Below are 8,356 nucleotides of genomic sequence, written 5' to 3'. Positions count from 1 at the left end.
TAATTGTAGGTATGGCCACCAGTCAATTTCCACACCTTGTTCTTTTAATTCTTCTCTTGTTTTTAATTTTCCTTCATCATTTAGTTCTTGATATGTTTTCATTTTATTTATATCCGTTGTATTTGGGTATATTTGTGCTTCCATTGTTGAAATCCACTGTGGGATTCTCTCGTAGTGGTTCTTGTTCTGTCCCCGTACCTCGCACACACCCAACCAGCCAGCCGAGGGTTAAATAAACTCTTCAAACACACAACGTCAGTGATAAGGAACTTGGCAGCAACTCCGTGGCTGCCTGCCAAGAGGTTTTACTCCGATAACACAGACAAAAATATACACAGTTTGAATAGTCCAGTTTGTAATTAAATCCACGGCAAATAGGTGTTGTGTCCGAAGGTGCAAGTGCCTTGCCAGAGATTAGCTTTGTCCGTCACAGAATCCGAATGGCCACCACACTCCCTTTTATAGCCTGTGGGGTGTGGTCCAGTGACTCAGCTTAATCTCTGGCACGCCTCCTTTTCTGCTCCTCACGCTTGTCTCTCCGACGCTGGCGTGGGTCCAACCACAATGTTTCTTCGTCACTATCCGACGGCTCGGAAACACCTGGCTCCTGGCCAATCTCTTCTCCTTCGGGAGACACCTGAGGCATTGCCAGAGAGGAGGGTCCTGGAGAGGGAGGCCTGGCCGTCTCCTCTCCTTCATGTTCGGAGCCTTCGTCCTCTGATAAGATAGGCTCGGAGGACGGAGCCACAACACTATCCCCCACCGCAGGGCCCTTCCCCCGGGTCTGACGGTTGGTATGTGGTCGGGACAGGAACTGGTCATGAAAGGCCCGTACCAGGTCAGGGGCCTGAACGGAAGAAGCGTCCACCCAGCTGAAATCCTCGGGCCCGTACCCCTTCCAGGCGATGAAGTATTGTAAGCGCCCCTTCAGCCAACAGGAGTCCCGGATGCTGTCCACCTCGTACGTCGAGGTGTCGTCCTTGTCGGCTGCGTCTGGGGGGTCAGGCGTTGTCGGGCCTCAGAGATGGCTCGCTGGGGCCTCAGGGACCAGGAGGGACCGATGGAAAACAGGGTGGAGTCGCATGGAGCGTGGCAGAGTCAACCGGTAGGCCACCGGGTTGATGACCGCCTCGACCGGGAAGGGACCAATAAAACGGTCGAGCTTCTTTACCGGCCGGTCCGTGGGGAGGTGTTTTGCCCCCCCAGCCGCAGCCGACGAGGACGACGCCTCGACGTACGAGGTGGACAGTATCCGGGACTCCCGTTGGCTGAAGGGGCGCTTCCAATACCTCATCGCCTGGAAGGGGTACGGGGCCGAGGATTTCACCTGGGTGGACGCGTCTGCCGTTCAGGCCCCTGACCTGGTGCGAGCTTTCCACGAACAGTTCCCGTCCCGACCCCATCCCGACCGTCAGACCCGGGGGAAGGGCCCTGCGGTGGGGGATAGTGTTGTGGCCCCGTCCTCTGAGCCTATCCCATCGGAGGAAGAAAGCTCCGAGCATGAGGAAGAGGAGTCAGCCAGGCCTCCCTCTCCAGGCCCCTCCCCTCTGGCACTGTCTCAGGAGCCGGCCGAGGGAGAGGAGATTAGCCGGGAAACAGGTGTCTCGGATGAGAGTGAAGGAGAGACGTCATTCCTGGACGCACGCCACCGAAGGCGTGATAAACGATTGCAGCAGCTCAGGAGGCGTGCTAGGGATTAGAACTGAGTCACTGGACCACACCCCAGAGACTATATAATAGAGGGTGGTGGCCAGTGATCCCTGTGACGAACAAAAATAAAGCTTGGATAGTCACTAGAGCATCGTCTGAAACTGCTGAGAGGAATATTTATTTCTGTCGGACTCTTGTACGCTGAGTATATTATCTTTCTGTTTCTGTGGCAATAAAAGCACTTGGCAGACGGTGTGTATATCGCTGCCAAGTTGGAGATAAAGACCTGGGTGTGTGCCAAGTGCTTCCTTAACCCTCGGCTGGCTGTGTTTGTGTGTGTGTGTGTGGACAGGGACAGATCAGGGGCGCTCCCACGTGACACCTCTCCTGCGCGAGCTGCACTGGCTTCCTGTGGTCTTCCGGGTGCGCTTCAAGGTGTTGGTGATCACCTTTAAAGCGCTCCATGGCTTAGGGCCGGGGTATTTGCGAGACCGCCTTCTGCCACCAATAGCCTCCCACCGGCTGGTTCGCTCGCACAGAGAGGGCCTCCTCAGGGTGCCGTCGGCCAGACAGTGCCGACTAGCGACCCCCAGGGGGAGTGCCTTCTCTGTGGCGGCACCAGCCCTCTGGAATGACCTACCCCCTGAGATACGCACGATATCAGACCTCCGGACTTTTCGTCGGGCCCTGAAAACACACTTATTCCATCTAGCTGGGCTGGCTTGATCCCATCCTCTCAGTTTTAATTGATTCGGTTTTAATCTGGGTTGTTTTAAATTATTTGGGCCAAAATTATTTAATTGTTTTTATTTATTTATTTATTTTTAAATATACTTTATTGAATTTTAAAAAAAGGTTTAAAAAGAAGATTTTTCATCAGGTTCGCCTGATCCGCCAGTTACGTCCCTATCTAGATCGGGACTCCCTACACACAGTCACTCATGCCCTCGTTACTTCTCGTCTGGACTACTGCAATGCTCTCTACATGGGGCTCCCCTTGAGGTGCACTCGGAGGCTCCAACTGGCGCAGAGTGCGGCCGCGCGGGTGGTGATGGGAGCGACATGGAGTTCCCATGTGACACCTCTCCTGCGCGAGCTGCACTGGCTCCCGGTGGTCTTCCGAGTGCGCTTCAAGGTTCTGGTTATCACCTTTAAAGCGCTCCATGGCTTAGGACCTGGTTATTTACGGGACCGCCTGCTACCACCAATAGCCTCCCACCGGCCAGTACGCTCCCATAGAGAGGGGCTCCTCCGGGTGCCGTCGGCCAAACAATGTCGGCTGTCGGCCCCTAGGGGGAGAGCCTTCTCTGTGGGGGCACCTACGATTTGGAACGAGCTCCCCCCGGAGATACGGAGGATCCCGGATCTGCGCACCTTCCGCCGCGCGCTTAAGACTTTTCTATTTTATCAAGCTGGCCTGGCCTAAATCTTCCCCCTTTTTAAATGTGGAAATTTTAAATTTTTAAATTTTAAATTCGTCTTATTTATAGGGGTATGGGTAAGGCGTTTTTAAATTGGGGAGCCATTTTAGATTTAATTCTGTTTTAAACGTATTTTAATTGTTTATATTGTATGTTTTTAATTTTGGCTGTTCACCGCCCCGAGTCCTTCGGGAGAGGGGGCGGTATAAAAATCTAATAAATAAATAAATAAATAAATAAAATATAAAATCTCAGGTAACATCTGAGGTATCGTGCAATTACATATATACAATATATACACAACAAGTATCTTCAGATCTATCTATCATTATTAGAGATAGGCATATCCTTATAGTCATGTTCTATTATTCCACCATATATACCACCTTTGCCATACTGCCTTAAATTTTGAATTCTCCTCATCTTTAAGCATACTGGTTAATTTCGCCATTTCTGCACATTCCAAAATTTTATTTATTATTATCACCTCTGGAGGGACTTGTTTATCCTTCCAATATTTTGCGAAGGTTAATCTGGCCGCTGTTATGATATGTATTATTAATTGCGTCTTGTCCTTAGAGAACCCGTCACCCATCATTCCCAGTAAGAAAATTTCTGGAGAAAATTCTATATCTTCTTCCACTATTTCCTGCAGCCAAGTTCGTATTTTTGTCCAGAACTTCTTTGTCTCTGAGCAGGACCACCACATATGAAAGAAGGTGCCAACCTCCTTTCCACACTTCCAACAAATTCCTGAGGCGTTAGGAAATATTTTTGCTAATCTAGCTGGGGCTAGATACCATCTGTGAAATATTTTGTAGTGGTTCTCCCTATAAGTTGCTGATTTGGTAAAATTATAATTTCTATTCCAAGCCTCCTCCCAGTCATTGAAATTTAGTCTGTGGCCAATATTTTTTTTCCCAAATGCTTAGTTGATTCCTAGCTATTCCTTCTGCTCTGTCTTCGCCTAATAAGAGGTTATAGAATCTGGCTAACATTTTCTTTTCAATCCCCAACATAATTTTATCTAGATTGTTGTACTTCGTCTCTATCCCAAATTGATCCCTATCTTTTTGGTATCTAGAGCTTATCTGCATGTAACTCCACCAGTCCAATTTAAAGCCTTGATTGTTTAGTGTTTCTCGAGGTCTAAGAGTACCATTTCCATCTAGTATGTCTTTGTACGTGCCGAATTTTCCATTGTCCCTTTTATTAGTAGCAAGCAACGCCTCTGTGATTGAGAGCCAAATCGGAATTTTGGTATAAAATCTTTGTCTAATTTCTTCCCATGTTTGGATCAGCGCCTCCCTTAATTTGTGTCTGTGAAAATGTAGTTTCTTTTTGTTCTTTGGGCCCCATAAATAAGCGTGCCAGCCTGCCTGTAGATCATGGCCTTCTAATGTCAGAAGTCTCTTATTTTGTAATGTGACCCAATCTTTGATCCATACTAATTTGGCCGCTTTCTGATATAATTGCCAATCCGGTAATCCAAAACCGCCCATATTTCTTTTCCCTTGCAGCGTTTTGTATGCAATTCTTGCCTTCTTCCCTTCCCATAAAAAATCTCGCATCTTCCTTTCCAAATCTAGAAAATATTTTTTATCCAGGTTCACCGGAATGGTTTGAAACAGAAATATGATTTTGGGAAGAATATTCATTTTAATTGCTGAAATCTTACCTGTAAAGGATAATTTTAGTTTCTTCCATCTATCTATGTCCTGCTTTATTTTTTGTAGTAATGGACTGTAATTGTCCTCTTTTAAGGAGGAATACCTTACAGTGATCCAGATTCCCAGATATTTTATCTTCTTTGCTATTTGAAGTTCCAGGGACTTTTCTAACCGCTTCTTGTTCATCTCCGCCATATTTCTTACTAAGATTTTGGTTTTGGTTTTGTTAAGTTTAAAACCAGCAACTTCACCATACTGTTGTATTTCCTGGAGTACCTTGGGACCAGATTTTAAGGGATCTTCCATTATCAAGGCCACGTCATCCGCAAAGGCTTGTATTTTAAAAATTTCTTTCTTAATTTGTAATCCTTTAATTTCTTTGTTGTCTCTAATCTTTCTTAATAGAATTTCCAGCGCCATTATAAAGAGTAAGGGGGACAGGGGGCATCCCTGTCTGACTCCCTTTTGTATCCAGAATATCCGTGTCTTATCCCCGTTTATTAATATACTTGCTCTCTGTTTATTATATATATTTTCAATCATCTTTCTAAAATTTGTGCCGAATCCCATCAAGTCAATTTGATTAATCATGAATTTCCAATTTAGATTATCGAACGCCTTTTGGGCGTCCAAAAACGCTAACGCCAGCTGTTTTTCCGGGTGTTGTTCATAGTATTCTATGACATCTATTATTATCCTCACATTATCCCTCATTTGACAGCCATTTAAGATTTTTTTTAGTCTCTCCGCAATTATACTAGTAAATAATTTATAATCTGAATTTAACAGAGAAATTGGCCTGTAGTTTGCTATCTGTTTTGGGTCAGCACCTTCTTTCAAAATGAGGGTAATATAGGTTTTCTTCCAGGAGTCAGGGATTCTTGTACCCACTAGTACCTCATTAAATATGTCCAACAATTCTAATAACAGTTCTTCCTCAAATTTTGCATAAATTTCCCCCGGGAGGCCGTCTGGGCCTGGTGTTTTATTTTTCTTTATTTTGGCAAGCGCAGATTTGAGTTCTTCCATTGTGATTTTATTATTTAACATTTCTCTCTCTTCTTCTGCTATCTGTGGCAAGTTAGCTTCCATCAAGTATTGTGTGATTTTGTCTGGGTCAATCGCTTCCTCTTTATATAAGGCTTCGTAAAACTTTCTCGCTCTTTCTAGCTTATCCCTTTCTTTTGTCAGAATGTCCCCGTTAATGTCTTCTAATATAAGAATCTGATTTTTTTCCTGTTCTTTTTTTAATCTATATGCTAGCCATCTTCCCGACTTGTTGGCGTTTTCAAAGTGATAATGTTTTATCCTCTTAATTTTTTGTGCCAACTCTTTCTGATCCAGGACATTAAGGTTATGTCTTGCCATCATCCATTTTTGTTTGGCCGTCTCGTCTCCCGGGTTTTTTATTTTTTTATTTTATTTTATTTTGAATTTGTATACCGCCCTTCTCCCTGAGGACTCAGGGCGGTGAACAGCCAAGTAAAAACATCAAGTACAAATATTAAAATACAGTTAAAATATACATATATAAATTTGGCCCCATTAATTAAAAACAATAAACAAAACACTTAAAAAGACTTAAAAAATTAGGCCAGCCCGGCTTGCTGGAAAAGGAAGGTTTTAAGGGCACGGCGGAAGGCACCGAGGTCTTGGATTCTCCTTCTCTCTGGAGGCAATTGATTCCAGAGGGTAGGTGCCCCCACAGAGAAGGCCCTCCCCCTGGGGGTCACCAGCCTGCACTGTTTGGCTGATGGCACCCCGAGGAGGCCCTCTCTGTGGGAGCGCACAGGTCGATGGGAGATCGTCGGTGGCAGCAGGCGGTCTCGAAGATAGCTAGGCCCTATGCCATGGAGCGCTTTAAAGGTGATAACCAACACCTTGAAGCGCACCCGGAAGACCACTGGGAGCCAGTGCAGCTCGCGCAGGAGCGGTGTTACATGGGAGCGCCAGGCTGCTCCCGTCACTACCCGCGCTGCTGCATTCTGGACCAGTTGGAGCCTCCGGGTGCTCCTCAAGGGGAGCCCCATGTAGAGAGCGTTGCAGTAGTCAAGGCGAGAGGTGACGAGGGCATGAGTGACTGTGCACAGGGAATCCCGATCAAGAAAGGGCCGCAACTGGCGGATCAGGCGAACCTGACAAAACGATTCCTTGATGACGCAATAGAGGCGGAAAAGTAGTTAAACTTTGCCGTCTTTATCGCCACTAGGTAGGTCTTAATATGCGACCTTACCAGTGTTCGGTCAGATTCAGCGAGACTGGCCCCCCAACCGCTCTCTAGGCGTCTTTTCCGGCGTTTCATCTCCCTCAGCTCCTCGGTGAACCAAGGAGCCGCGAGGGATCGACACGGGTCAGAGGCCGCAAAGGCACGACTCGATCCAAGGCCCCACCAGCCGCCCGATCCCAGGCAGCTACCAGGTCCTCGGCCGAGTCGTGTGCCAGATCTTCAGGAATTGGCCCAAGCTCCGTCTGGAACCTATCAGGATCCATCAGGCGCCTGGGGCGGATCCATCTAATTGGGTCCGCCTCCCTGCGGCGGGGTGTAGCGGTTCGAAGGTCCAGACGAAGGAGTGAGTGATCTGACCATGACAAGGGTTTCATGTCTATATCCCCTATAATAAGACCACTCAACCACTGGCCAGAGACAAAAATCAGGTCCAGCGTGTGTCCCCCCCTGTGAGTGGGGCCATGAACTAACTGGGTCAGGTCCATGGCCGTCATGGAAGCCATGAACTCCCGAGCCATCTCTGACGTTTCACCAACGGACGGCAGATTGAAATCACCCATGACCATAAGCCTGGGTGTATCAACTGCCACCGTGGCTATCACGTCGAGTAGCTCGGGCAGGGCCGTTGCCACGTGGCAGGGAGCCAGGTACGTAAGCAGCAAGCCCATCTGAACCCCATGACCCCATCTCACAAAGAGGGACTCACACCTGGCAATCTGTGGCACAGTGGTCTCCCTCGGACCCAGACCTTCGTTAATAATAACCGCCACCCCCCCCGCCCCTCCCCTGGGCCCTCGGCTGATGGAATGCTCTGAAGCCTGGTGGACACATCTCAACCAGAGGGACCCCTCCCTCCGGGCCCAACCAGGTCTCCGTAATACCCGCCAGGTCCGCTCCCCCCTCTTGAATAAGATCGTAAATGAGGGGGGCCTTATTTACCACGGACCTGGCGTTGCACAGCATCAGCCGGAGGCCCAGGTCCTGAGTATCTGAGCCACCTAGTATCCGAGGGGAGCCTTGAGGACCGGGGCGTGCAATCGCTCTCAAGTAGCGAGTGCGCACCCCCGGCACAAGATAAGGTCCTCTGCTCCCGCCATATCTGCCCCTCCCATCCACCGTGCTGATGACATCCCCAATCCCTCATCCTGCGCCCTCCAGACCGTTACCCTGTGCCAGGCTGGGCCCTGACCTAGGTGGATTACCCCCCCCATCCCCTTTGGTCGCCCTCCCAGTTCCCCTTAAAAGATTATTAAAAACCCTAATTAAAAAACCCCTTAATCCCCGCTTTAAAACATGCCACCTCTCGGGGCTCCAAAGCCCGTCCTTAAGGTAGGCCTTCGATAGAGTGGAAGGCCATCGCCGCGAGAGGGGGGCATCTCGCAGCGCAA

The sequence above is a fragment of the Pituophis catenifer genome, unplaced genomic scaffold, assembly GCF_029215685.1.
Source record: "Pituophis catenifer annectens isolate HBS135680 unplaced genomic scaffold, rPitCat1.0.hap2 SCAF_5, whole genome shotgun sequence".
NCBI lineage: Eukaryota > Metazoa > Chordata > Lepidosauria > Squamata > Colubridae > Pituophis > Pituophis catenifer.
This window is presented reverse-complemented; position numbering follows the sequence as displayed.